This window comes from Macadamia integrifolia, unplaced genomic scaffold (genome assembly GCF_013358625.1).
Source record: "Macadamia integrifolia cultivar HAES 741 unplaced genomic scaffold, SCU_Mint_v3 scaffold814, whole genome shotgun sequence".
Classification (NCBI taxonomy): Eukaryota; Viridiplantae; Streptophyta; class Magnoliopsida; order Proteales; family Proteaceae; genus Macadamia; species Macadamia integrifolia.
In genome coordinates, this window is record NW_024870546.1 from 64,304 (window position 1) to 72,101 (window position 7,798).

The window sequence follows — 7,798 nt, forward strand, 5'->3', positions numbered from 1 at the left end:
GAATAAAAAAAAAAAGGCTTTATTATGGGCTATGTAGGAAACATCTGCGCTAAAAATATTAATTTCTCAATCATTTTGCATAGCTAAATTTTGTAATAATTCCATATGCTGATCTTCGTTTGGGCAACCAAATGAGTAGAGGATAATGCGGACAACATGGGGGGGGGGGGGGAGGTATGGGTTGAGTAAGGTAAGCTATACCCCATTTTTCCTTACTTTATTAATATGGTGTGAGCATTTCAAACTTTTAGTATTTTACTCGTTCTTGGCTCTATTTGGTTGCAGGTGATATGGAGAAAGGGAAGTGAACGGAAATATTTACATTCTCTATTTTCTTTGCAATCAAATTCTAAAAATGACTTTTTTTTATAAAATATATTTCATTTCCCAAGGAAATATGTATTTCCGTTGCAATCAAACAAGACTAAAGCTTTTTTTATTTTATTTTCTTTTTGATAAGAATGATACTAAGGTTGCGTTTGGTAACGTTCTAAAAAAATGTCTCTGGAGTTTTTCGTTCTATGGGAACAAAAAAACGGAATAAAGCGTTTGGTGCATTTATGGCATGTTTCATTTTTATTTTTTTTTTTTTTTGAACAAAAAGTGGAAAAAAACGAGAATTGACGAAATGACAATAGGTAGTTCCGTCATTCCCAAAAAGAAAAAAAAAAAAGGTATTTTGACACAGAAACTGAAATTTCCATTCTTAACACAAAATGTCTTTTCTGAAACAAAAACGTTATCAAACACAGCCTAGGCTCTTGAGTTTTGAAAGTCAAACAAACTCTGCACACTAATTTTGTTGAATTTGAATTTAATAAGGTCCAAAATAGTAGATTTGGGCCTCATATAAGGCCCAAATCTTTTCCAAAAAGGCTTTCAGTTGGGCCAAACACGTCAAAGCAGGGCCCATGTTTCAAAATGTGATAAAAAGTTGAACATATTGGACCTTAATCAAGTGGCTTATGGGCCCTCGATGGGTTGAGTCAAAATGGTCTATCTTGTAACTTCTGAAAACTACACAAACACTTTGTGACACCAATAACTACCCTTTATTAAATCAAGATCCCGGTCTAGACGGCTACTTGAGTAGTGGGCCGGTCCACAGTCCTGAAACTGAACAGTTCTTTACAACCCAGTGTATTTTCCCTTCCGATTGATAAGTTGAGGATGTTCATCGGCCGGTCTTCCATTCAAATTTTAATAAAGCCCATACCGGCCCAGCCCATATGAATCCTATGGAAAAATAAAAAGACAATCTACCTATTATGATATTGGACCAAAATAAATTTGTTGAGAAGAACCAAACCGGATCGAATTAACTGAAACCAAAGTCTACTTTACCGGTTCGGTTTCAGCTGAGCCTAGTACCTGACCAAAATCGACTGATTGACATCCTTACATGCGGACCGTGAGACAACCCCTCTAGTGTTCCCAATGCTGGCTGTGTGTAGATAATCTCCCCCAATGTGTTATGGTAATACATTGGGATCAAACTGTTCTTGCTCCTATTTCAGTAGAAACCATCCAAGGATGGTTTTATTTATCATCTCTTGGAAATAGTAGAACTTCAACTTTTAGTTAAAAGAGATTTTTGCTATTGATTTCTATAATCTATTTGACATAATTATGTGTCTTCATTGACAGCATGCTTTGATATTGGCCTACTTTCATGTCTTCTTTATATCCTAAATTGAGGGAAGATTTTCCACACAAACACACACTCACACAAGGATCCTTTCACTTCAAACAGTAAAATCTAATTGGGATACTCTAATTTAGAGATTATAATATACCTAAACTTGAGAGGAACATTGGGATATTGAATGCATGATCCTACTTTCATGGACAAGTGGCATCAGGATTACCAAGCCCACTCCAAGAAAAAACTTGAAAAAGCAGGTTTTACCAAATTGGGTAGAAGAATTCATTTCTCTTTCTAATCATTTCCCTTGATGAATAGATCAGTCCAGTCAACTCATACCAACCAATTTTAATTTATGCTGGTTAATTATATCAATTTGTTTGACATTTTATGTTCTCTCTCTCCAATTTTATGTTGAAAGTATCACATTTTTTTTATAGCCAACTTTGATGATTCATTCATCAAGTTCAAACTTGATCAATGGAAATCATTTTACAGTATTTGTCAAAGAGTAAAAGAAATTTCTATTAATTAAAAATGGTAAAAATTATTTTATTAGAACACAATTCAAAAGTTCACAAAAGGAAAATGTTGTTGTAATCAAGTTTGGTGAAAAAAGATATTATAACTTCATAGTTTTGCCCTTTCAGTATATCTCTTGTTGCTTTTTTTTCGAGGAGGATAAATTCCATCATTTAACATGGATAACGACAGTTCTTGAAAATAACACTCTTTTTTTCCTCTAAATTTAATAACTTTTTTTGGAATAAGATAAAGAGCAATAAAATGAAGATTATAATTTCTCATTTCATTACCTTGTGACAATTAACAAAGTGCACTCATTTCGGATATTCTCCCCATTCACAGAATCACAATGGGCTTAAGTAGGATGATGAATTAATCTTAAACTTCAAATTTAAGGGTTAAGGCAAAAGTTTTAGTAAAGTTGTCCAGTTCAAAAAAGTCATGATCCCAAACTATTAATTCTTGGGAAAACAATGCTCATATGTGTGAGATTAATTAATTAAAAAATGTTTTAGATAAGAACTAGTGAATAGTAATGCAAGTTGCGATAAGAACCACCCAACAAACACAATATATAGTAATTAAAATGGTGATCAAGTGAGGTATTAGGGGCTCAAGGAGGGCAATATGGAGCAGTTGAGCTCATTAGTTTATTAAGACTGTGATTGAGCTTTAGTTGAAGTTTGAAGTTTGAAGACAAAAAATAAGTTTTATTTTTCAGTGACTCGACCTGCCAAGAATTGTCTTGGTCAAGGCAACAAAATGCTAGATGTTAGGAGGACAGAAGCATCTGGATCCATGTCCAGATAAGAAATAGAGAAATATAAATTGAATGGATCCAACAATTTAGGCATTGTTGACCATGTTTTTCCATGCACCCACTTATCTAATCCCTTTCATTAAATAAATAATAGAAGCTAGTATGACTTGCAAAGCATGGTAGATGGTCACCTCTCACAAGGAGTTTGGATTTTTCTTCCAATGTCTTATTCGTTATTGTTTTTTATTCTATAATCCTTGGGTACTTAGAAGAAAGAAATGGAAAGATGGCTTCATCCATAAAAGGAAAATAATAAGGATGGAGAAGAAAAAGAAGAATTTAAAGTGGCTGTCATCACTGTCATGAAAGACTTCAAAGTAAATAGAGTTTAGATTAGGCTTTTGTATAAGAATCATTCTCATTTGATGGTTGATCCACGTTTAGAATTCATTTAATCTCTTTTTTTACAATAGACTGAGAGATTGATTGGATTTCAAGTGTGAGTCACTTTTAATGAGCATGCAAGGATCTGTGCTTGTGAAGCCGTCTCTGTTATAGCAAGATTAGCTGTGAAAAATATTAAGATCATGATACTAATTAGTCTATAGACCCCTATACACCTAGGAGTCCTAAATATCAGTTTGAATTTTCAGCATGGAAACTTTAGATTGGGTTTTCACCATATCCCTGTCTCCGCAATACGAACTTCCACACAACTTCCACACATGCAGGGAGAAAATTGAGAGTTTATTACCACACGGGATACTAATTAGCCTTCAATGCCTCTTATACACTTAAGAGTTTCTCCACTTATCATTGAGGCTATTTAAATGAAACTTCTATTGGTGAATTTAAAACTTAGACACATTTTACTTTCCTTTTGTCTTATTTCCCAAAATTCTTAAAGTTAGAGGTAAAAATGGGTTTTCAATATTTATTTGTATGGAGAGGATTTGGCATGCTGCCAACTTTCGATAAGCTAGTGGAAGGCTTGCGAAAGTCATTTCTAGGGCACCAATATGAATTTGACTTTTTCTTTCAAAGGGGTTGGGGCCATAATTTGCATGCCCCTATGTTTGGTGTAGGGATCACAGAGAAACAACTCTTTTTTGCCCATTTTTTTTTTATTTGCTCTTTCCCATTGTGATCCATGTGGGTCTCATGTGAATGATACATTTCTCTACATTGTCTTTGGTGTGGAGTGTGAAATTCTCCCCACACTTGTCGCGTGAACAACTTTCTCCATAACATAATATGTGATTTGAGTTGTGTAAATTAGAAAAGTAAAGAAAGGAACGAGGATTACCTCAATGTAGCTTTCCACGCAGCGGAATGGATCTGATTGCGCTACGCGTCGATTCGCATGAATAGAGACGAACAAAGGATTGCGGCGATCTCACTAGGGAATGTTTCATCTTCCAAATCTAAAGATTACAATGTAGATCCTTGAAGACACATACTCTCGATTGGGAGAGACAGATGAGAATAGGGAGCGAGATAACTTTTAAGATTATGTCAGAAGCCTCCATCTGCTATGTCGTAAAAACCCTCTTATTTATAGAGAATTGACCAGTTAAGATTTCAAATTCTGATGAATCTCTGATTACCTAAGTAGGCGACCCACGAAAGAATCGATTTAGGACCCACAAGTTGAAACTTTTATTTTTTTAAGCAAAATGATTGAGTTGAAACTTAACACATTAATATAGGTGGTAACATACATGAACAATATGTAAAATTTTCAGATCCAATCATATTGATTTTAAGTTTTAATAATCTACTAACATTTTAATCCCAATAAACTCCATCTTAAATCCTGAACCTGATCACTAATGAGCCATGTACATCATTGCATATTATTCAATTGTAAGTTGGTAACCGTGGGACCAAGTCACAGTAGAGTTACATCAGCCACCGTTCACATCAATGCAATATATTTATGTATTTATGTGGGCCCAATGCAAAGGATATATGAGGTAGCCGAAGTGGGTTATTATCGGTTCCAATGTTGATGACAGGGAAGTGTATCAGTTGGGTCAATTCCCTCGTGCGAGGTGCGGGCGTAGGAAACACTGCACTTAATTCCCCACGTGTGGATGTGGCTAGAAGCTTAGAAAGGTCAAACCGTCAAAGTCCCACACTGTTTGACACTCTATTTTATGTGTCCACTTCCTGGGTTTTGGAGCCCAGTTATAAGCCCAAGGTGGGGCCCACATGTGAGGTGACATCCGATGTGTGTTTCCCAACTACCCAACTGATGCCATCACCTTCTCCTGAGTTATCATTTCACGTGGATGTTTGCTATGGGCTTGGGCTTTCCGATGTATTATGCTAAATCAGCTAGTTCTTAGACTAGGATTCTTGCTGTAAATTTGACAGTTTTATTTTATTATATATTGGGGGCCATTGATCTAGGTCCTTCATTTGACTTTGACTCTGCTTCCCTACAAAATTTTCGTATTTTTTTATTTATTTAATATATGGAATTTTATATGATGCCCCTTAGGTTTGCCACATGTATGATCAATCCACCATGTGACCCCATCTTATTTGGTTTGTCAAATCATTTTGCTTCCCAATTTTTTTTTTTTTTATGAGAAATAGAAGAAAATTTAATATATTATGAAGCTAGATACAACATCCTCTATAGTAACAATTAATTTAGATATCTTAGTTTTATGGGCTACTCTATTGGCTATCAACACATAAAACACATCCTAAAGAAATATAATAGTCTTGAAAAAGATTTAAAGAAAAATTACATGATTACCTACTTTTGAGTTTCTCTTTATAAAATTATCCATCAAAAGTTTCACTAAACAAAAATATCCAAAATTACCCATTTTAAGTTTAAGTTAACAAAAATACCCAAAATTGAGTTTGGATTTACAAAACTACCCACTCAAAGTTTTAGTAATAAAAAAGTACATGATTATATGTGAAAGATGAAGAATCACTATTTTGGGTAGTTTTGTAAACCCAAACTTGATTTTTGGTATTTTTGTTAACTGAAACTTTGGGTGGGTAGTTTTATAAATTCAAACCTAATTTTGGGTATTTTTGTTGACCAAAGCTTTTTGTGAGTAATTTTGTAAAGGAAAATTCAAAAGTGGGTAATCATGTAATTTTCCTAAGATTCAATATGACTTGAGTAGTATGAGCATTATTTTTAAAATTTCAGAAAAAAATTAAGTATCATCAATAAATAGAAGATGAGAAATTCTAGTAACCTCTCTACCAACCTTAATATCTTTAAAGCGTTTAGTTGTTGCAGATCTCAAGAAGCCTAGATAACTCTTTCATAGTAAGAATAAATAAAAGTAAAGCCTAAAAGACATCCTTGACAAATATCCCTATAGGGTTTGAAAAAACTGAAATTATCATCCTATAATTTAATAGAATAAGATAACTATCACACCACCCCAAAAATTATTGAACTCTAAAACCCAAAAATGACCCTAAGAAAACTCCATTAAAGCTTAGCTTTAGATAACTTAAGGGTCGTCCAACCTTCTTTACCCCTGTGCTGCCCAAAGTCAAAATTTCGTTAATTACAATAATATTGTCAAAGATCCATCGTCCTTTCACAATGACAGGTTGAAAAGGAGACATGATTTTGTCAATAACCTACTTAACCTTACTGTCTAATATATTAGTGATAATCTCATAGGTGAAGTACACGAGCTAATAGGCCTACTAAAATCATCACTAGCTAAGTATTCTCTATTTTAGGGATTAGCAAGAGGAGGGCATGATTTGGACCAAAGGAGTGATGAACATTAAGGAAGAAATTATGAACAAAATTGACCACATCATTTTCAACGTTATCTTAACATTTCGGGAAGATTATGATTGAAATCCCATCATGCCCCGGAGCTTTATAAAGAGCTCTAACGCTAAACACAACGTGTGTAATATTAGGAGAGCAATAAGTTTCTCATTATAAACTTCTGAAATAATAGGGTAAAATAGACTCTATAAAGTCTGGATTTAAAGGATTAAAAGTGGTGAGAATATCACCACGATAAATAAATATATATATATATATATATATTAGCAATAGAGGGTAAATCATATATCTTCTCACAATCATCATTTAATAAACATACTTAGTATCCGCACGGTCTCAGGTTTGATTCCCCTTCTGTGCATTTGTGATTTAGGTGGAGATTATGGCGGTGGGTTGCTGTGCTAGTCTCCCTGAGGATTAGTTGAGGTGCGTGTAAGCTGGTCCAAACACCTAGGTTAACAAAAAAAAAAAACTTTTTATTATGTTTCCTTACACTATTAGTAGTCATTGCATGGAAAAAAATTAGCGTTTTTATCTTTCCTCATTTAAAAACGAAACATGATATTTTTGCTACCAAAATACTTCTTCATACTCTAAAAATCAATAAATATGATTAGAAACTCATAAAGTCGATTAAGAACATCAAATGTTGGAGTCAAGTTTTCAAGAAAATAATAGATTCAACTACTCTGGTGGGACATCTTCCCACTCTACCTGTGAAGGAAAACTCTTTCTCAAAAAAAATTAAAGAAGAAAAAAAAAAGGAAAACTTTTGCTACATAATAATGTGAACTTAGGATCGAGTTACTCTATACCCACAGTGATGAGTATCCATTCACCGCTCCCGCCCAGGGGGGGTCAGAAGTGGGAGCAGTATTTGGGGATACTTTCAAGAGGTTCATAACCCCCTATGGGATTTGTCGAACCTAGGAACATGCGGCAAACCTCACCGTCTGGTCCAAGAAAACTTTGTCTTGAATTATATGTCTATTTGGCTTGAGTGCTAACCAAATTGTCACGTGGCTGATGAAAATGACATGTTATTATAATTTGGTGTCTAAAACCCACCTCAAATATA